This window comes from Macaca fascicularis, chromosome 3, assembly GCF_037993035.2.
Source record: "Macaca fascicularis isolate 582-1 chromosome 3, T2T-MFA8v1.1".
Classification (NCBI taxonomy): Eukaryota; Metazoa; Chordata; class Mammalia; order Primates; family Cercopithecidae; genus Macaca; species Macaca fascicularis.
The window spans coordinates 83,354,562-83,378,451 of record NC_088377.1 but is presented as its reverse complement, the minus strand read 5'-3'; the positions used below and the strand labels follow the sequence as shown (position 1 = coordinate 83,378,451).

The 23,890-nt window shown below is 40.9% G+C and overlaps 1 long non-coding RNA gene across 1 annotated transcript in view; it reads right to left on the bottom strand.

Annotated features, from left to right (window-relative positions):
* LOC107129196 (uncharacterized) overlaps positions 1-23,890 on the bottom strand; it is a 43,433-nt gene that overhangs the window by 3,761 nt on the left and 15,782 nt on the right. The window contains exon 3 of the long non-coding RNA XR_001489421.4: positions 23,060-23,111. This is a non-coding gene — a long non-coding RNA (uncharacterized lncRNA). The remainder of the gene's footprint in view (positions 1-23,059; positions 23,112-23,890) is intronic.

Below are 23,890 nucleotides of genomic sequence, written 5' to 3'. Positions count from 1 at the left end.
CATTGAACACCTCCTACTTTGAGAGCAAATAAAAATTAACAAGGCTTATTTCTAGACTCCAGAACATTCACTAGCTAGTTCATCCTTTCCTAGAGAATGTAGGAGCCTCATTCTACCAGGAAGAGAAGAATAGGGACGCTTGCATTGAAATAGACATTTGCTGAGTCTTATAAACTGAATGAGGAAGCATTCCCGGCAATTGTGTACAAAGATGTGCGAGCATTGCTAGTCTGAGAACATAATGAATGTGTCATTTCTGCATAGTGGGTGGGTGCAGAGTGGCTGAAGTTGGAGCAGAGGCGGAAAGGTGGTGTCTCTCTAAGGCCATGAATCTCCCACGGAGGATGTGGCCTGACCATCAACTCCCTCCCTCCAGCTCTCCTGCAAGAACCCTGGATGTTTTAGCACCCTGTGGCTGACCAGCGGTGCTCACACAGCTGGTATTGTGACTGCTGCTGAGTTTGTCCGCTCTTTGGCTCCCTAATCCATTTCCTGCTCAATCCACCTGATAACACAACATGTCTTTGCTGAGGCTACTCTTTCAGGTTTATTGAATTCTAGGGAGTCTAAGAAGGATTCTAATTCCAGAAACGCCCTGTGAACTCGTGATTCTCTAGTAGACTTCAGCTTGTTACAACTCTATGGCGTAGATCTCCCATCACGCTTCATGCTTCACTAACCATGAACCAGACACAGGCTCTTATGGGCAGCCCCATGGCTCCACCACTCCGGTGGTAGACGTTAGCAAGTTGCACTGTGTTGCGTGAACATTGCATGACTGAGTCATCCAAGGAATGGCCAGAGGAATATGAAAGTTCCCAGGGAAATTTCAAACCGCATGAAATCCCTTGCCGCTTTTAGGCCCCTAAATATGGACCTTTCTTTTTAGCCTATTAATTTTATTTAAATATTTTGAAGAAAGGCATCTTTTTCTTCTTTACTGCAATATAACATGTAACAGAAAACAATAGCCTTTCTAGACTATCAGCAGCACCCCAAAAGGCCTCTTCACAGCCCCTCCCTGTCATTAGCTCCATGTTCCCAAAGAGAACCACCCTCCTGACTTCCAGCACCACACATTGCCTTACTGCTTTTTGAGCTTTCTACAAAATGAATCAATATGTTTTCTTTGATGTCTGGCTTCTTTTCTCAGCATCATATGAGGTTCAACCATGTGCTTCAACCTTACAAGTAGACCAGAAGTTACTTATTAATCCTCCATATGAAGATGGCTTGTTTCCAATTTTTGACTGTAAACATTCCCTCCATGTCTTTTGTTGAACATATGCACACATCTCTGCGCTTATATACCTTGCAGTGGAACTGCTGGCCCGTAGGATATACAAATACCCCGTTTAAGTAGATGCTTCCAAGCAATTTTCCAGTGTGGTCCTGCTAATTTACACTCCCACCAGCCTTGCAGGAGAGTTCCAGTTGCTCCACATGTCCATCAATGCTTAGTTTTATTTCAGGTTCTTTAGCTTGGTATTCTGGTTTTGTGAATGGATTCAACATCGTACTTTAATTATTAATATTTTGATAAATTATAAAGGATTTATATCATGTGCTTATTTGAATATCCTTTTATGTAACATGTGTGCTTGTCTATTCTCTAGTTTTCTATTTATGTGTCTTCCTTATTAATTTGCAGATATACTTCATATATTTTGAATATAAACCATTTATTGTACCTCTTCACTTACTTATAAATGTCATTTGGTACACAGACACTCTTAATTTTAATGTACTCAATTTTTTTATCATTTATATTTAGCAAAATGTATTTATCAACAAATTTTTCCTTGCCCAAAGAACATGAAGATACTTTGCTATATTGCCTTCTAGAAGCCTTTATGTTTTAACTATTCATATAGACCTGCAGTCCACCTGGAATTTATTTTCATCTAAGGTAAGAAGGGAATTTCTTTATTTTCCATGTGGATATAAAATTGAATCTAGTTTTTTGTTTTAAAAAAACACACACACACGGTTTTCTTCACTGTTCTTTAGGCTCACTTTTGTTATATACAACAAAAAGCATCTGCAAAGCAAAGCACACACACACATTCTTATGTGTGTGCATTTTGTCTTTCCTGCTCTACTTTCAGGAATGCAATAGTGCTGAAACTACTACAACTGTATGTCATAAATCTGCATGTTTATGGAGTATGTCCTCCTGATGCACTGGCTCTTTTTAATATTCTCTTGACAGCTCTAGGCCTTGTGTATTTCTATTCAAATTATAAAATCGTTTTGTCAGTTTATACCCCGAAAAGACCTACTGAGATATTGAATCTGCATATCAACTTGTGGATAACTTCAAAATATTCCAACATTTCAATCTTTAAAATAATCCAATGCATAAATATAAATCATGCCTATTTTGTTTAGTATGCATTAGTTAATAGCAATCACATTTTATAGTTTTCTGTGTAGAGACATTCATATCACCGATTAGATTTTTTTCCTGGGAAAGTGGTATGTTTATGGTGTTATGTAGGTTATCTAAATTTTAATTTGTCTTTTTGTAGTTGATTTGCTTATATTGACTTCTATCCAGTGATGTGAAGCAAATATTCCTAAATTCACTTATTAATTCTCATAATTTACCTGAAGATTCCTCTAGATTTTCTATATCCATAATTGTGTTATCTCAGAATGAGAATTGCTTTGTTTCTTCCTTTTCAGTGCATGCACCTATCGTTTCTTTTACTTGCCTTGCTACAGTTGTTAGAGGCCCCAGTAAAATGTTGAGAAGTTTAGTGCTAGAAGGCAGCCTTGTCTCCCTCCCAGTACCCAAGGGAAAACTTTGAACATTTCACCAGTAACTATGATGGTTGCTGTAAAATTTTTGTAAGCTTCTTTTATCAAATAAAGTTTCATTTTTTCTCTAGTTTCTAGGATTTTTATCATAAACAATTATTGAATTTTATCAAAATTTTTTCTCCAGTGATAAAAATGATAATATACAATTCCTCCTTTCTTGCGTTAATATGGTGAATCACTGATTTTCTAATATAGAATTGTCTTTTATTGTAATGAACCAAATGGGTATGGCATATTAACTACATCAGTAGCTATCAATGTTTTCTTTATGAACATCTCCTCAAATTACCTAATTTGAATCTACAATCCATTTCCAAGTATTCAACAAGACTGCAGCTTTTTTCATCTTCTTATTTGCAATCTTGGAAGAAAGCAGCATATAGTTAGGTTTCATCTAAGCATAGACAGACATTTTAAAGATTTAGAGTCTTTATAATTAGTGTGTTTACTGATATGATTGATTTTACATCTGCCATCTTACTATTTGCTTTATATTACGATTTCCACCTGCTCTGTCTTACTTTCAGTTTTTCTTCTTGCCTTATTTTGAATTGATGGAGTGGTTTTTATCCCATTTTCACCTCTACTATTTTTGTAATTAGATATTCTTTTCTATCTTTTTAGTGGTTACCCTAGAGATTGTAGCAGGTATTCCTGACTTGGTAAAAGTCTCATAGTAATTTGCACCTCACCACTTACCAGACAGTGCGAGAGACCTTTGCACAATTTAAGGACATTTACCATCTCCTGACATCTTTTTTTTTCCCCATAGGTTTCTGGGGAACAGGTGGTTTTTGGTAATATGAGTAAGTTTTTTAGTGGTGATTTGTGAGATTTTGGTGCGCCCATCACCCGAGCAGTATACACTGTACCCAATTTGTAGCCTTTTATCCATCACCACCCCCCGCCACCCTTCCCCCCAAGTCCCCAAAATCCATTGTATCATTCCTATGCCTTTTCATCCTCACAACTTAGTTCCCACTTATGAGTGACCATGGAATACTATTCAGCCGTAAAAATGAACACATTTGCAGCAACCTCTCCTGACTTCTATGTTATTGTTGAAGAGAAATTTACTTACTGTCTGTAACTTTTTAACTTTAAAAATAATTTCAAACATACTAAAAAGTTGCATACTAGTACAGAGAAATATTGTATCCTTTTACTTTAAACATTTTGCCACATTAGTTTTATCATTCTTTTCCTTGTCTTTGTAGGTATTTTTTCATGAGCAGTTTAAAAGTACTTGCATTCATTATGCCCCACGACTTATCAATACCTCAGTATATATTTTCAATGAGGATGTTTTCTTACATAACTAAAATAAAGTTTAAAAATTCAGGAAATTTATCACAGATATACAATTTTAAATAGTCTACATTTAATATTTTAATATTGTCAATTATCCTTTATAGCATATTTTCCCCCACCACAGGATTCAGTCTGCAATGCCATATTCCATTTATCTTTTGTCTTTGGCCCTCTTTAATCTAGAATAGTTTCTTGTCATAAGATGACAAGTTGAACAATACAGATAAGATATTTCATATCTTCTCAGGGTTTCCTGATCCAAAGATGCTTGATATTCATCTGCCCTTGGCCAATTTTGAGCAATTTATAATGAGAACTCTGACTTCCAAAAATATTAACACTTGTAATCATTTGCTCTAATCTACATTAAAATAGTTTCAGAATTGCTATAAACATGTCATACAAAACATAAGCCTACTACTGAGAGCGCAAGATTTGATTAAAGGTTGTATTCTGAAGCATACAGTTTTGTAATCAAACTACATCCAGTTACTTGCAATTGATGTTCCCCTTCACTGAGATTATAAAGGAGAGTTACATTCATTTATTTCTATTTGCATTCAGTTTTAGTTTTTCTTAAAATTGTCAATTTAATGTGATTTGGGAATATACACAATATTAACATATTTCCCAAACTCAAAACTGTATGACATACCCAGAAAATTAACTCTACTCTGGCCCTTCAACACCATTGATCCTACATCTTTTAATAATCAATTTTCTTGTCTTCTGGTTTATCCTTCTAGTGTTTTGTTACAAGTGGAAGATATCGTATATTTTATAATTTCCCTCTCTTTCTTTACAAAAGTAGCATACTATATGTACTCTTTGACACTTTGCCTATTTTAATTAACAGTATCTCTCAGAAAACACTATGAAGTCATTCATAGAGATCATTTTTATTCTCTTATCCAACTGTGTACTGTTCTTTTTGTGTAAGTGTCATTTTTTAGCTACTCTTCTATATTTGGACATTTAGGTAATTTCCAGTATTTTGCAAGTATAAGCACTGCTTTTAACAATATGTGCATATGTACTTTTGTACTGTTAAAGGTGTGTTTTTAGAGTGTATTTCTAGAAATAGGATTGCTGGATCAAACGATAAATACGTATTTTTTTCTTTTTTAGATATTGCCAAATCCCCCTCCATAAGGGTTGTTCACTTAGCTTTTCCACCGGTAAAGTATGAGTACCCACTTCACTAGAGACTTGCTAACAATTTATTGTCAAGCTTTTGAAATCTTGCCTATCTGTGCAGTTGTGCATTGATATTGTTATAATGTACATTTCTCTTATTATGCATGATGTTTGAGCATCTTTTCATGTTTTAAAAAATATAGTTTTACATCAACTATATGTATATATAGTTTTATATCATATATATGTTATATATATTTGAGCAATTTATAATTTTTATATATATATATATCTTGCCCATTTTATAGGACTTTTAGATTTTTTTTCACAATTTTAAATGTCCTTTATACATCAGGGATATTAGTTTCCTTATCTGTGATATATATTATAAAGATTGATTCAAGAGTATTCTTGATGTCATTTGCCATAAACATATTTTTCTTTTTAAGAAGTCAAATTAATTAATCCCTCACTGTTTTGTCGCCTGTAGATTAAGTTATGGCTAGAAAGTCTTAACCTATGCTGAGGTTTTGAAGTTTTTCACACATTATTTTCTATTATTGTATCTTTTCGCTCATTATCTCTGAACCTTTTGGAGTTTATCTCGTATGTATAGAATGAAGAATGGATATAATTTTATCTGTTTCCTAATGACTGTCCTGCTGGCCCAGCACCATTAATGAAGAGGTTCAATTTTGTCCAGTAATTTGACATGCCACCATCATCATATTCTGAATGTCCATGTGTAATTGGACCAATGTCTACAGTTTTCAACCTGACCCGCCAATCTGCTACTCTGCATGCACCAGTGGCACAGCGTTTTCATTCTGTGGCTTTGCTGTAATGTTTGCTGAAGTAATAATCCCTTATAATTCTTCCCTTTCAGTACTTGCCTAGTTATTCAAGTGTGTTTATTTTCCAGTACAAATGTCAGTATCAACTTGCCTAAGTCCAAGGGCAAAAGCTTATTGGTATTTTTGTTGGGATTATATGAAATTCATAAAGAAACAGGGAGTGTCATTTTTATGACATTTACACATCACAGAAAAATACAAGGATATCTGTTTTTCAAATCTATTTTCTATTTTTCAGGAACATTTCCCATTTTTCTTCATAGAGATTTTGAGCATTTCTGGTTTCTACAAGTTTGGTTGAATTCCCCTGAAAGACTATCTGGGCCTGATGTTTTTATGCAAAATATTCCTTGATAATTTTATCTAGTTTACTGTGGAGATGGGCCTGTTTAAACATTTCATTGCTGTTCGAATTGATTTTGGTAAACTCTGTTTTCCAAAAAATGATCCATTTCACCAAAATTTCCAATAGTACTTACACAGATGCAAGCAAAGTAGTCACTTGTGATTCTTACATTTATTCTAGGCATTCTTTCTCTCCCACTCTCCCTCTGGCACTTCCCCTCTCCTCTTTCTCTTTCCTCTCTCTCTCTCCCCTCATTGTGTGAGTCCCATTACAAGTATGTTAGATCTTTTTCAAATAACCAATATGTCTCCCATGTTCTTTTCTCTATTTTTTAATCCTTTTTTGCTTGAACTGTATCTAACTTATTGCTAAACTCATCCTTTGAGTTAGTTTTTCTTCTGGATTTGTTAAATCACAGAATGTCCCCTTGGGACTTTCTTCAAACACTCTGTTCTCGGTTTTGTTTTTTATTTTCTTAGGCATATTAGCATAGTTATTTTTAGTCAATATATTATGATCACATTCCATAAGTTCCCTGTATGACTCTTGCTCTTTTGTGTGATGTCTTTCTTCTTTTAGATCTCATAGTTTTCTGCCTGCGTACACCTGGTTGTTTTTGATTGACTGACTATAATTGTATATGAAAGACTGTACAATAATCTGCTTTCTCAGTTATTATTTGCTTCCACTTCTGGCAGGTGGCCAGCACACTAGCAACCTGCAGACAGTTTTATTTCAACCGTGGACTGAGATGATTCAAAGATGAGTTTCAGTCCCAGGAATAACTGGCCCATTTTGAGTTTGCCCTCACCCCTAAGGCCCAGACTTTCAGAGCTCACCTCAAGCTTGGGGTGGGAGGAGTGCCCAGCCATGATCGGGCTCTTCACCACCTCCACCCTCCAACCCTTCTGGAATTGACAGAAACTGAAGAGGAAAAGCATCCCTAATTCTGGCTTGCCTTCCTTGTCTACTTCTTCCCCCGGGTGTTGGCTTTCTATTCTCCACTGATTTGTTAGTCCTCCAACACCTTTCATAAAGTGTTTCTTTTTTTTTTTTTTTTTTTTTTTTTTTTTTGAGGTGGAGTCTCGCCGTGTCGCCCAGGCTGGAGTGCAATGGCATGATCTCGGCTCACTGCAACCTCTGCCTCCCAGGTTCAAATGATTCTCCTGACTCAGCCTCCAAGTAGCTGGGATTACAGGCGCCCACCAACATGCCCAGCTAATTTTTGTATTTATAGTAGAGATGGGGCTTCACCGTGTTGGCCAGGCTGGTCTCAAACTCCTGACCTTGTGATCCACCTGTCTTGGCCTCCCAAAGTGCTGGGATTACAGGCATGAGCCACCGTGCCCAGCCAAGTGTTTCTTATATTTTGCCAAGGAGAATGCATCTGAATTACTTAGTTTCCCAATATTGCAAATAGAAATAAATTTACATTTTGAATCAAACATGCATATGCTTTGCAGTAACATGGGATTTTAAAAATAAAACACTGAACTTCAGAGCAACATCATGCTTGAGGCCCAGCCCTGAAGGGTAAAAACCCAAAATGGCACATTATGCCTGCTCACCTCTCAGTGGGGATACTAGTGTAGAAAAGTGTCAGAACCACTGATGTCTCCAGAGGCTGAGGATCACCAGCTGACTCTAGGACTTTTGTCTGAAGTAATTGAGAAGTAGGAGCTTCGGTTGCAGAGACGGCAAAGGCGTCATCTTGATCCATCTATGAAGAATGGTCTAGGGCTGGCAAGACCAGGGCAGCTGTCTAGGAGTCTAGAGGAGACAACTGGCTGGCCTCTGGACATAGGGTTTCTGGGAGACAATTCTGGAAGCTCAAGTGAACACCGTCTCCAAAAGAGTTCAGTTTAGGAAATGTTGAGTCTGCACACATAGGAAGTGCACAGTTGAGAGATCAACTCCTATGACAATACAACTGTGAGAATGAGTTTGGAGAAGGAAACAAGGCTTCCCTGCCTTGGAACTTCCTGTAAGCTCCCTTCAGGTAAAGCTATGGACCTGACACATTCTAACCTGTTTTACTTTGTTTAGGCCAACCGCAAATGTGAGCTGTAGCCCTGGAGAAAGGACTCAGACGTGGAGAATCAGGGTATGGCAGGTGTGGGCTGGCTCACCCCACATACCTGCCACGGGACTGCATCACCCTGCTTTGCTCCCCAGCATCATCCTGTCCTGATTCAGCACACTTTTCCACTTCTCAGCTCATTAACTAACCATACAATGAGCTCAAGAGAATGGAGCTCATCACAATGCCAAGCAGTGGCACAGTTTTATAGAGTGCACATGAAAAACACCTCATCAGATCTCAGTATCCTCTGCTGCAAACTGGGGATACCTAGAACCCTCCCTCACTTGTCTCACAGAGCTGGTGGGGACTAGGGTGATGGAGCAGAGAAGTGATTGATACTTGGGTCAGGACTAAAGAAGTTACCTAATATTACCGGTGGCATGAAACCATTCGTGATTGGAGCTACTTCTCATAAATATTATAAGTGACCTCTTGGTCCGCCTAATTTTGTAACAATAAATGCCATATTACAGCCGTTCTTTTCTGGAAAGTATCTATTGGAGGTTTAGAAAATATGTGTTCAATTTAAAGGAGCCAAATTTTATTATATTCCCAAGTCTGCTCTCTAAGTTTCTATTAAATGATTTTTAAGAGTGATAAAGAGAGAACGATTGTAATATGATTGGCTTGTACACAACTTTGGCCTTGGAAAATCCCTAAAAGTCCCTAAAATATGCAAACTGCAGTTTTTAACCCAAAATCCAAAGGAACAAAACAATTGTAGTGTTTATACGCACTGTGACCCACTAGCCAATTAAACTCCTGATTGCCAGCAAATCTATTTATTTTTCTTTTTGTATTTGAGTAGAATGTAAACTGTGAAATGGCTTTGCTTTTTCATCTACGTGAAAAAAAAAATGTCCCTCGAAGCACATGGCATGTGGTGGTTCACCCTGGATCCATCCTTGCCACCTACATCAATCTGAATGACCTACCCCACATTAAGTGAGGGATTGGGGTCACCTCCTCTGCTCCTGCCCACATTCTAGGGGAATTCAGTATCTGTGTAGGTGACACAGCCAAGATCCCCAGAACATGTCCCTGGATTTTCTCACCTACAATGATCTTCATTCCCCTCCATTAAGACTTTAGAAACCCCCATGCCTCAGGGCAGAAATTACAATTTAAAGTATCTACAGCCCAAACAGGTTGATTAGTCCCTCCCATTGGGTGAGGAGCGCAGTGCAGGTTGAACATAGCCCAGGAGGCAGAAACTCTGCCCTCTGGGGAGGGGAGAGTTGGGAGCAAGGACCCTTCTGCCAACTGCTGTCCCATGTGAAGGAGCCCAACAGGACTGATCTTCTGGCTTACTAAAGAAGGGATATCCAAGGGTGTAATCCCAGCACTTTGGGAGGCCGAGACCGGCGGATCACGAGGTCAGGAGATCAAGACCATCCTGGCTAACACGGTGAAACCCCGTCTCAACTAAAAAATACAAAAAAAAAAAAAAAAAAAAAAAACTAGTGGGGCTTGGTGGCGGGCGTCTGTAGTCCCAGCTACTCGGGAGGCTGAGGCAGGAGAATGGCATAAACCCGGGAGGCGGAGCTTGCCGTGAGCTGAGGTCCAGCCACTGCACTCCAGCCTGGGCGACAGAACGAGACTCTGTCTCAAAAAAAAAAAGGAAGGGGGAGGATATCCAGACTTTTTTGTACACAAAATCTGTTTATTCAAGGTTGGTTCCATTAAAAGGCAAAACAACCTAGACAGTAGCAAAAGTGTGCTGTGGTCCAAACTAAATAGATGGGCCCTGATTCTCAACTTCCAGCCTCTGCTTTCAGCTTCTTCCCATCTCAGGGCTGCCCCATTCATGAAATTAAGAACTCTGCCATCCTTCTTGGGTGGCCACTGCCTATCCTTCTTGCCCAGTTGCTCTGTTCGTTCTTGAGCCTCATCCAGACGGAGGCTTTGGCTCTGCTTCCTTCCCAGTCTCTCTGCCACCTGTCTCCACGTGGCCCCCCAGGCCTTACACCTGGAGGCATCACTTCAGTAGCTCCTGGGCCCTCTGTCTCTCCCAGATCTGTCCTAACCTGTGCACCTGTCCACTGACAGCAGCCTTCCAGGGGCCTTACCCCACTGTGTTCCTTGGCTGGAGTTCTCTCAAGGACAGATATGTGTGCCTCAGTGTCTACCAGGCCCGGGGTTAGGCCTTGTAGAAGGAATGTACTGTGTTCTGAATGTCTGTGTCCCCCAGAATTCATATATTAACATCCTTACTCCCAAGATGATGGTATTAGGAGGTGGGGCCTCTGGGGATGATTAAGGCATGAGGATGGAGCCTCATGAATGGGTCAACATCCTTATAAAAGAGACCCCAGAGAGTTTCCTCACCCCTTCCACCATGTGACAACACAGCGAGAAGGCACTGTCTATGAACCAAGAGTCCTCGCCAGATGCTAAATCTGCTAGTGTCTTGATTTTGAACTTCCCAGTCTTCAAAACTGTAAGAAATATATTTCTGTTGTTTATAAACCATCCCATTTACAGTAATTTGTTATAGCAGCCCAAATGGACTAAAGGCATGAAGGAAGATATTTTCTAGTTATTCTAAAAAATAAGATTTGAGATCAGACCAACCATTCACTAACCTGTTGCGCAATGACAAGTTACTTAATCTCTAAGCCTCAGTTTTCTCATCTATAAATGGGAGCAATATGAGATAGCCCAGAGTTGCTATGAAGAGCAAATGATCTATGGCAGGCCCTAGGCACAGCACATAAAGCATAGAAGCATCCAGCCACTTTTTACTATTATTACTGTTGTTATTGTTATCTTACATTTAATCAGTGAGGGATGTCTTGCTTTCCCATCCTGTGATTTCACGTTGGCAACCTTCAGTCTGCTACAATCTCTTCTCTCAGTATGGGCTGTGGACATGCAACACCAGCAGGAAGCAGCTTCTCTAAGGCTTCATTACAAGCTGGGCACCAGGGGCACAGCTGGGATGTGGCACTCTTCCTCCCTTAGGTTTTCAGGCTAGTGAGGACCAGCTATTTCACACACAGCCTGTCAGAAAGATACACAAAGTGGCCTGCTGGCCCATTCTCTTGCTGGTCCTCCAAACAGGAAGCTGGAGAATCACTCTAAAGAGATTGGGATTGATTCTCTTGGCCCACACCATAAAATGAGAAGTCCTCACTGTGTGAACATCAAAGCACACAGGGGCCAGGTGCTTCTCAACTACATAATTCTCTATGCCCCTCCATGTTTGAAAGAGGTGCAGGAGTGAATCCAAGGATGGATGACCAGGGTCTTTATGAGAGAGGTGAGGGGGTGTGAATGCAAAGATGGATAAGGCCTGAACCCCCCTTGGGTTCTGGGAGCACAGAGTCCTGGGAGCAGACAGGATGGCAGGAAAGCATCGCACCTCTAGAGCCAGACTGCTTGGGTTTGTTTTATTTTTCCCAGCCCAATTGAGATGCAATGGACAGGAGGAAACAGTATATATGGAAGGCATATATGTGATGATTTGATATATGTACATACTGTGAATTGATCACTACAATCAAGCCACTTAACATATCCATAATCTCACACGGTTACCTTTTGTGTGGGGTGAGGGTTGGTGGGAACACTTAAGATCTACTCTCTTAGCAAATTTCAAGCACACAATATATTATTATTAACCATAGTCACCATGCTGTACATTAGATCCCCAGAACTTATTCATCTTATAACTGCAACTTGATACCCTTTGACCAACATCTTCCCAGCCCCAGTCCCAGCCCCAGTTCCAGCCCCAGCCCCTGGCAAACTACCATTCTACTCTCTGTGTCTATGAGTTCCATTTATTTCCAATTCACATATAAGTGAGATCATTGACTCCTTGGGTTTAAATTCTGGCTCTGATCTTTCCATATGTGTGACCCTTGGCAAGTGCATACCTAGCTGTCAATTTCTCCTCTGTCAAGTGGTGATAATGTGGATAGCACTGCCTAAAAATATTGTTGCAAGAATTAGGTAAAATAATATGAACAACATGCTTAGCACTGCCCTTGGTACATAGCAAGTTCTGGATCGATGTTCTCTATTTTTATTAGTAAAGATGTACATGAATGCAGAATTAGAGCACAAATGATAATGACCATGGGGCTGCACCAAACATTGTATTAATAGAATAAAAAGGGAGCAAGTGCACTGAGGATGAGATGATTCAGTTGGAGATGCAGATGGTGGTGTATAAGAATGAGAATTTGCCACGTGGCAAATAACAGGGAATGTTCCAGAGGGAGCAAGGAGCACGCGCAAAGTACAGAAATATGAACGTTGTTCTCCACCTCACCCTGTGAGTTTTAACAAAGGAAACAATCCCCTGACAGCTTGGCAGTTGGAAAGCAGCAACTATCAGCCCAGATTAGCCAGGAGTTGGTTACAAGGCCTCTATAAGACTTTAAGAGAGGGATCCAAGCCTTGGCAATTGTGCAGTTGAGCTATTTAAAAAATAGCTACTTTCATAATGCGGCATTTGTGACGTCACTTCCATTTTTCACTAGCTGAGTTAATGTTCTATTGCTGGATGTTAGGCCTGGTTTTCCCCCAACCCCTGCAGAAAGTAAGGCTGAGTCCACACTCAACCCACACTCAAGGGGCCACTGTCTGGTGATGAAAGCAGTCTGAGGCACAGCAGTCTCTCCTAGAATCATCATGTGTTGGCTCTGTGCCAGTGTGCCCCGGACTGATCAGGGTACCTTCAGCTTCCTTGAAAACACCAAGACACAGACCAAAGCTTTGAGAAAACATATGACTTTTTAATTGCTTTTATTCTTACCTGCAGTTAAACTCCAGGTGCCCTACTCTTATTTTTGTCTTTTTTCTTTCCCCATTATTATGATTCCATAACCCATACTTATTAAACCAACTTATTCATCTCACATCAGACTAGATGTTTTTCCTTTCACAAAAGTTTTGCAATGAGTTACTGGAAAGCGCACCTTTGTCAGGTGACATGGAAAGTGTGGGTGGGTGTAACCACAGACCCGCACACGATTGCCTGCCGTGGGGGACATCAGGCCCAGATGCTCTTCTCCCTGGGAGTCCTGGGCACACAGGAATTGAGAATTTCTTCTCTCCAGTGGTGAGACTGCAACATATCAACGTTCAATCCATGCCCAGGCAGGGGATGAAGAGCAGCAAATTTAGGGGTCTGAACAATGTATCCTTTGGCAATGTCTTCTGTGTTCCTAATTCCTTCCAGCAGGTTTTCATCAAGGATAGAGCCATTTCAGCCAACCAGTCGGGCCAGATGGGCAGAAGTTCCCAGCAACTGTATCATAACTGCTGAACCCAAAGCTGCTCCCTTGTGACCAGCCTGCTCCCCTGTTCAGGCCACCTACTGGTGTCTCTGACCTCTGTTGGGACTCAGGCAGGATGGGGCAGCCCTAAGCAAAAGGTTTGAATTCAGAGTCCACCAATTCTTGGCTGTAACTCCTAGAGAAAGTTCATCACTGTGCTGTCAATTTCTTCACTTGAAAGGGGAAATTTTCTGCGTCACAGGATTTCTGTAAAGTGCATGTGAAAATACACACCGAGTAGGTGGTACATTTTTATGATTTACAATTTTTTTTTCTTTTTTTTATTATTATACTTTACGTTCTAGGGTACATGTGCACAACGTACAGGTTTGTTACATATGTATACATGTGCCATGCTGCTGTGCCGCACCCATTAACTCGTCATTTACATTAGGTGTATCTCCTAATGCTACCCCTCCCCCTCCCCCTCCCCCACAACAGACCCCGGTGTGTGATGTTGCCCTTCCTGTGTCCAAGTGTTCTCATTGTTCAATTCCCACCTATGAATGAGAACATGCAGTGTTTGGTTTTCTGTCCTTGCGATAGTTTGCTCAGAATGATGGTTTCTTGCTTCATGCATGTCCCTACAAAGGACATGAACTCATCCTTTTTTATGGCTGCATAGTATTCAAATTTTATACAACTACCATATTCAATTAAACTGTGATCCAGTGGGTGTCTTAGTCAGCTCAGATTGCTATAACAAAACACCACAGACTGGGTAACTTCAACAACAGAAATTTATTCCTTACAGTTTGGGAGGCTGGAAGATCAAGATCAAGGTACTGGTTAACTCAGTTCCTAGTGAGGCCTCCCTGCCCAGTTTATGGAAGGCCGCCTTTTCACTGAGCCCTCACACAGTGGAGAGAGAGATCATGTCTCTTGTGTCTCTTTTTATAAGGGCACTAATCTCATTCATGAGGACTCCACCTTCCGGAAATAATTACTTCCTAAAAATCTCACCTCCTCATATCATCGTATTGATGGGTACGGCTTCCAAATGTGAATTTTGGAAGGACACGAACATTTGCTCCATAGCAGTGGCCAGAAAGTAAAAGTGGGTGGGAAAGAACGAGCCTCAAAAAAAATCCTGACGCCTGCGAATCTATTCGTGACATTACTTCCTTCTCTGTTGGCAGCATTATTCAACCCCATGACTTCTAAATTGTTTGCCAGCCCAGATTTCCCTCCCAGTGATGAAAATCATATGCTAAAGGGACCCTCATGCCTCTGGTGAGTGAAACCAGAAACACAGACCATCCTTGGCACAGTTTCCATATGGCCAGCATGGCTGTGACCGAAGCCCCCATCCCCAGGCAGTGAAACAAGCCAGGGCAGACAAAGGACACAGCAAGGCATGGGCAGGTCTCAAGTGCCTCAGGGTCAAGGTTAGGGCCTGCTTCCTATGCACACTGCACATGGAATTTGGGATATATTTGGTGCTCGGTAAACTCGGATTTTCTTTTTTTTTTTTCTTTTTTTTTTTTAATTATACTTTAAGTTCTAGGGTACGTGTGCACAACATGCAGGTTTGTTACATATGTATACTTGTGCCATGTTGGTGTGCTGCACCCTCAACTCGTCAGCACCCATCAACTCATCATTTACATCAGGTATAACTCCCAATGCCATCCCTCCCCCCTCCCCCCGCCCCATAATAGGCCCTGGTGTGTGATGTTCCCCTTCCAGAGTCCAAGTGATCTCATTGTTCAATTCCCACCTATGAGTGAGAACATGCGGTGTTTGGTTTTCTGTTCTTGTGGTAGTTTGCTGAGAATGATGGTTTCCAGCTGCATCCACGTCCCTACAAATGACACGAACTCATCCTTTTTTATGGCTGCATAGTATTCCATGGTGTATATGTGCCACATTTTCTTTATCCAGTCTGTCACTGATGGACATTTGGGTTGATTCCAAGTCTTTCTATTGTGAATAGTGCCGCAATAAACATACGTGTGCATGTGTCTCTATAGCAGCATGATTTATAATAAACTCGGATTTTCTATGTGAACGATTTAAATGAGTCCCTGCTGCAAGAGCACACTGTTTCCACACTTGCTGTTCTTTTGGTTGGACAACCACTGTTCACTTTCACATCTCCCTGGTCTGCCATTGCCTTAGGAGGCCTGCATTGCTCCCTGGCAGACAGAGACCCTCACTGTTAGGGTCCTGGAGCACTGGAACCTTCCTCTCATAGGACCCATCACACTCTAGTGAAACGGCATGGGACCTCTGTGTCTGTTGGGACAGGAACTCCATGGCAGGCTTCCCTTGCAGGATGATGGATCACTGTGGGCTGATGGAGTATTATACAAGGGAATAAGCCACTGATTCTGCTTGAGCTGATCAGGGAAATGTTTGTGGAGACACCTTGAGGAGCTTATCGAATCAGAATGAGTTTTCCAAATAGACCAGAAAGATAAGAAAGTCCCATGGAAGAAAGGGCAGGCGTAAAGAGCCAGTGGTGTGTGGTGGCCCCTGCATTTGGAGACTAGCAGAAGTTTAATGTGGCTGGAGTAGCAGGCAAATGTGCCAAAGCAGATTTGCACAGGAGGCGGTACAAGACCAGTCCTGTTCGTCATGCCTAATGTGATTCTGACCCAGGGTCAATCCCAGCAGAGACCTGGCAATGACCAGAGACATTCTTGGTCATCACAACTAGGGAAGTGCTACTGGCATCCAGGGATACTGTTAACAGCCTACAGTGCACAGGGCAGCCTCCCACAACAAAGTTATCCTGCCCCAAATGTCCACGGTGCTAAGGTTAAGAAACCCTCTACTCCTGCCATGGGGGATTAACACAGGACTGATCTCGCCATGGCCATTGGGGACCTTCGTGATCCCAGCTGTGAGGGCCAGAGGACAGGAGAAAAAAATTGCAACGGGGTAGAGCTGAAATAAGGCTTGTGCTTTCTGGGCTCTGGCCCAGTGATGAGCCACTGCGTCCTCTGCCTCACCTGAAGGGGCTGCACCAGGAGCAGGAAGCCTGGCCACAGCCTTCTGGTCAGGTCTTGGCTGTGGCTACAGTCCATTTAAAACATTTTGTGAGCCTAGCTTTCCTCAGTGCCACTGACCTTCTTGCACCCCTCATGAAATATAAATTCTGTGTCTGTGCTCTGCTGAGTTCAGTGATGGCCCTGCAGGAACAGAGGAAGTATTGAGGAGGCCCTCAGGGGCAGGCACAGTGGGGAGGAGAGGCATGATGGCAGGGCCCAGCTCATACAGAGTGCTGACAGTTGACAGACTCTCCTACAACCCAAGAGGCATCTGTTCCCATTCAGAAGCAAGGGCGCTGAGGACCTGACCACACCAATGATTGGTTGAGGGTCACCCATGGTAGTGGATGAAGCTGGAGGCCCAAACACCAACATCAATTCAAAGTGGGCCTTGAATCACCTGGGACCATTCATGATGACCTGAAACAGCATAAGCAAACTCATTCTTCATTTGATTGGTAGAAAAAGATTCTGAACTGTAGCAGGAAATAGAATCATTCTCACACTTGATTAAAATAAAGTTGCTAGCTGAAATCGGCAGTAGAGTTTTCGAACTCTTATATGGACATGTGAAGAGAAAGAAAGGCCAACAGAATAGTAAAAAGACTCTGGGATGCATGAAAACAAATTATAAACATACTTAATTTTTATTTAATTTGATAAGCAGTCCTCTAATTCTTGGAACTTTAGAAAGTCACTCCTGGGAGTAATCATGTTTGTAGAATAGGTAGTAACTCACCTTTAGTTGTTATTTCTTCTGACAACAAATCACATTTTTGAGTCACAAACCAATATGTGTCTCTAACTCATTAGTGTGTGTTATTTTGTCTTTGAAAGACCCAGAGATCTTCCCTGCGTACCCAGCTAGAGTGTCTGCTTATTGATGAGAACATTGATAATGACTTGGAGGAGTTCATTTTACCTTTGAAGGACTGGCCAATAGAAGCAATTTAAATGTGAGCTGTTCTCACTCAATTTAGTTAACACTTGTTTCATAAGGGCTAAGATTACAAAGCTGACATTTATTTTATGTCAAATAACCACAGAAACCTATGCACTAATAGCTTCCTTCATGCTGCTACAGTTGAATGATGGTGAATAATGCCAGCAAAAAAATCTCTCTTGGAGATTATGTGGGGATGTAATCAATGCAAGACTAGGCCCCCGAAAAATGGAATAATAAAGTTGTGGCTTTTTATTGCGCTTTCATTCTGATTGCGGCCTGGATCAATGTCAAAAAATTATGAATGAGCATAATGCCTGGCACATAAAAGGTGTTTAATAAATACCTATGAATAAATAAATAATATAAAGCCATGCGGTATTGCAAGCCTTGGACTTGGATGTCCTGGATTTTTACACTAGCTAGCACTGGGACCGGCTAACTAAGTCAGTTTAGGGGACCTACTTCACTGTTCTGAGTCTCACTTGTGCAGATGTGTACCAAGAACTTTAAACTTGGTTGGACCACCATCAAGTTTATTGAGAGCCTTCTACGTGTATGAGCCTATGGTATCCACTTTAAATATATATAAATACATCCACTTTAAGTATATATATTATCTTCCCCTTTTCTAATTGTTTGCTACAAATATAAAAATGTCTTCCTTCTTCTAATACAGTTATGATTCTCAATGAAAGTAGAGATCAAGATGTGCCAAGCTGTGCCAAGTGGGAAAATGTATTCAAACATAAAATTCAGCCATAAGGGTTTGACTTGCAGAAACCTCACCTGAGGATACAAAAATACAAAACTAGAAACAGAAACTTTTTAGCTTGTTAGCTGAGAAGTGAATGAACTGAAAGAATCAAAGAATTGCTCCCACCCTTGTACACAGACAGACACACACACACACACACACACAAACACACACACACCTGCAGGGGAAGTATAGTTGTCTCTACTCTCTTCCCACTGCTTTATGCCCTAGCCTCTTTGCCATAGTAGTCTTTCTAAAATTATTTTTAAAAACTATAAAATTACTCCCTAACCACCCCCTAGCATGAGGCTCCTCTTTGCCTCTGCATTTTGGGGAGGGAGTTTTTTTTTCTCTTCTTGCCACCTATCAAAACTCCATCCGAAACTTTTTCTCCCCCTATGACTCCCTCTCTCATCCTCCCATACACACAGTTTCTGCTGTTCTTTATGAGAAAGCTGCCGGTGCTTTGTAGGAGAGATTTGAGGAGGTCTCAGTGAGAAGGCCGCCACTATTCAGCTTTGTATTCCTTGAACCAAGCAAGAAACTGGGCTCATGGCAAGTGTTCATGGAAGGCATGCATTAAATGGAGTGTGTGGCAAGAACACACTCGTATTTCCCGTGCCCGGTGATAGTTATGGAGTGATTGAAAGGTCTTGGGATTGCCTGTGTGCCCAGTGAGAGTCTAACCCATTTCACACAGCAAAGAAAATATCCATTATCTGACCTCCCACCTTCCTCTCTGCAAGATTTTGGAGGGAGGACAGAGGTATAAAGAATATAGATGTTTTAAAACCGTGACTTTGAACAGGACAGAGAGAAGAGAGTCTTTTTAAGTCAGAAGCTTGTTAAATTATAGCCGCTACTTCTCAGTACTGAGCTTTGGATTTCATTCATTCATTCAGCCACGCAGCAAGATTTACTAAGCACAATCTGGGACAGGGTTTATATTAGTTGTTGGGGCGAAGGGATGACTAAAATATGGTTCGTCATCAACATATCTGCCAGAAGACGGAAAATGAGAATGATGCAAATGTGCTGAGATTGAGCATGATCAAAGCTTGAGAGGGAACAGTCAGCGCTGTAAGCAGAGCAACACAATGGATGCACCAGCAACACAATGGATGCACCAGCAAAACAATGGATGCACCAGCAACAAAGATCAATCCTACCTGTGTTATTTAAAACTGTATGAATAGATTATTCTGACATTATATGGTTTACATAGCATTATTATCTAATATTAAGCAAATTAATTGGCTAAAGAAAAAAATAAATCTTGGCCTCATTGAAAGGAAAAATTCCCTTGTGCCCCTCGCAGGGCGAGCGACGGCGGGTGTGGCTGCCTTTTTCGGTGGCCCGCTGCTCAAACCTCTAGGGGGAGCATGCAGACGGGCAGGTTGTGGGACTCCAACCCCATGGCAGTGTCTAGGCGTGATGTTTACAGCTCCTGAAGTCCCAGTGGGTGTGTGTTACAAGGTGCTCTTTTAGTTCTGCCTTCTGTAGGTGGCTTGTGTAAACCAGCTCAATTAGACCCTCTGGCTTATCACAAGGACAGAGAGTTTTCTGTATCCCGGGGTTCCTGCCTTGGTGTACCAGAAAACTTAGATCACACATGGGCTTGGAGAATGAGTGCAAGGTGTTATTCAGTGGAAAGAGCCCTCAGCCCATGGGGGAGCCAGAAGGGAGATGGAGTGGGAATGTGGTTTTCCCCTCGAGTCGGGCTGCTCAGTGGCCGGGCTCTCCTCCGACCATCCTGGTCAAACTTAGTGTCGTTCTGCCAGTCGATGGCCTGCCAGTGTTCCGGCACTGTTGGTGTGTTCTTATGCTGATGCATTCCTCTCGACATCCAGCCGCTTGTGTTTTCTTCCGCTGGTGTGTTCCTCTCAGTGTCCAGCTGCTCGTGTCTGTGCTCATGTCTCGGGGTTTTTACAGGCACAGGATGGGGCATGGTGGGCCAGGGTGGTCTTGGGAAATGCAACATTTGGACGGTAAGGCAGGAGTGTCTGTCCCTACCTATGTCCCTGGGCACAGGCCCAGGACTGGAGCCCTCACCAGGGACCCACCCTTCTCCTCCCAGCACTTCCCTGCCCGCCTCCAGTATCATCATGACACCATCAGACGGTGTTGAACTACACTCAGCACATCCAATAGTAGCCAACTCCAGCCTCCACTTGCATCCAAGAAGTCTAACACCTCCTCAGCTTCTCCTTTGACAACACTGGATCATACGTGGTCATCTGGTATGCTGGTTTCATATGCTGAAGGGCCGAGAGCAGGAAAGAACAGAAGCCCCAGACAGAATTTCTAATAACTATACTGCCAAACCCAAACGACACCAGAGAAAGGATTTGTTTTTCACATGGAGCTCTAAAGTATTTTTCTCAATGCTTATGACTACCCTTTTATCTAAAAGCCTCACTTGGCCACATCAGAGGGTGATTCCCAAGTAGCTGAGACTATTGACCCTAGATTGTACTGGGCCATCTCCCCAGAAGGTCTTCCGTCCTGGGAGCTTCCTGACTCACCTTCTCAAGGAAACAAGCTCCCATGACTACACCCTCATCTATTTTGGTGCACTGTCTTATAGTGGCTATATTCAATGGAGAAATTGCCTGAGGAATTGGAGGATGTCTCAAGATGTCCTTGACACATATCAGTAAGGCAGCTGGGTTATTACTGCAGGTGGAAAAAGACAGGCAGTTGCCTTCCCACCTTCCCACCAGGTGACATGGCCATTTTCTCTATGGAGAAACCAAAAGTAATCAAAAAATGTATTGCCTTTCTTGTCATCATTTTATTATTCCTTTTGAGTATATCTTCTATATAAATGTTAGAATCATCTTATGAGTTTAAATAAAGAACACAGAATACTGATACTTGACTCTAGGGAGAGATCAATATATTGGTAAATATCCTGCATATTTTTGCTAGACATTTTTCTGGTATTTTATATGATACTAGACTATTATCAATGACTTATCTTCATCTTTTCTAGTTGTTTGCTACAAATATAAAAATGCAAATAATTGGCTGTATCTCTCCTTCTTTCTCTCCTCTTTGCCTCCTTCTCATCTTCAACCCTCACTAGAAAGGGGCCAACTGATCTCCACCTCTTCTGTAAGCCATTGACATTTCTCTCCCTCAAATCATTCTTCAGAAACAGCTGTCTGTCTCTACAAGCCCTAATGATATCTCCATCATCAAGTTCAGTGGCCTCGTGTCAGCTCATGTCCATGCCTTTCTCACTTTCTCCGACTTATCTGATATTGTTGACTGGTCTCTTCTCTTGTCTTCTGGTAATCCATTCTCAATTGTGCCCCTTATCTCTCTGACTGCCTTTCACCGGTCTCTAACTCTCTTTCTTAAACGTAGTTCAACTCAGGAGCTCATCCTCTCTCCTGTTCTGGTGCTCAAGTCTTGAGTGTTGATTGTTCTAAATGATTTGAATGAGACTGCAATGGTTTTAACTGGTATTTGTGCTACATCTATGTTTTTACATTCAACCAAGCATATATTATAGAGGATAAAAGGTGAATTTCAAAATAAGGTCTTTAAGGATATTTTGCACTTGGACTAAACATCTACACTTCATGTTACAAATTCACACTCCAGTTCTATTTAGATATATTTTGGTGGGAAGTTTTCAGAAGCATCCAAGACAATCAAATTTTCATTGTTCAAATTGTAATAGGAAATCTAGACTCAACACTCCCCCTCCCCAATTCTAGTCCTTCTATATTCGTGCTACTTTCAATCAAACTGAACTTGGGCATGTCCATCATGATCCTGACTGGAGTCATGAATATTGAGAGAAAGCCATAACAGTCTACACTGGGTGGCCTGAAACATGTCATTCATATGTATGAATACATAGATTTGATTCCCTTTTAGCCAATATTTGAAACTAAATGAAATGTCAAACAGCAAGGTCTTGTTGTGAACTCTCATGGGGGTGAAATAAGCATGAGAGAATCAAGCTAGGATAGAATTGGAGAGACACATTCCGTTAATTTTTAAATGGTTTCATTTGCCTATTATACTTGTAAATAACATATTTAAACTCAGAATGCTCATGAGGAAAACTTGCCTTCTAATTAATAACTCACATTGGGATAATATTCATGCTTGGAATTTAAAATCTTCTCTCTTGGACTTTTACCAAACATAAGAAATTTTATTCCAAGAGATAATTTTTGCATAATGATGTATTTTCAAAGAAATACAATAATACTCATTACATCTCTTCCAGATGCAATATGCCAGAACCAGCACCATCATTTCAGAGTGATACTGTCACATGCCCACTCAAACAAAATAAAACTTCCATCTGGGCAGATAATTTGGTTAAAATAAGAACTTTACTGATGAGTGCTTGCTTTATGTCTGCAAACTCTTTCCAGAAATCTACAAAGGGGAATGTTACATTTTAGTGCTTATAAATAGAGAGAGCCATCTTCTTTGATTTATTGCTTGTTTGCGATGTTGTTATGTTTACTTGTTAGAAATGACAGTACTTACTGGACATCCTGGATAGTGTCCATGCCAGCAGTTTCACATCCATTAGTCAGGGCTAAAGAAAGTATGAGATACATGAGAATGTCTTAATTGAACTCCAACACAATCATTCTGTTGCTGTTGTCATTTTAACTCTTTCTTCACTCGAAAATATATGAGTGTTATAATTTTATTACAACCAGATTTTTTTCCATTTTATCTGTGCTGAGGTCATAAAGGTTGGCTAGCTCTAACCACATTTTCAACTGTGAGCTCAATAATATTTGAGAAAGTCTAAATTTTTAACTATCAAACTATAAACCTTTGAAAATGTTTTCAACTTTTAAAATTTTAATCAATTTTCAGAAAATCAAAAGTCAAAAAAATGTTCCAGTGTGAGTTGCCAAAGCTAGAATTCCATCCAGACTGGCATAAACTAAAGTAACTAATGAACTTGAATTAGAACAGAACTGAAAAATGCACTGGTTCAACTCCACGGCACAGCTCCTCTATTTTGTTCTGGGCTCTCTGTTACAAAATAAAATAAAATGCTGAATTTGACTTCAGAGTCTATTTTTATTTAGCATTTCACAACCTTACATACACACACATACACACACTATTGGGCTAGAAATAAAATCCTGCTTTGGTTTGATTTCATGTTGACAAATCGTCACCCATTTATCCCCTAGTCTTTCCCCGGTCAATCTGAAAGAGATATTTTCTCTGTCTCTGTCTCTTTCCCCACCTACTTCCATCAGCATAACCATCACTCCAACCCCCATGTTCATCAATTTTTGTCATTTTTATATTATTTTAATTTTATTTATATCTTTCATATTATTTATGTAGTAT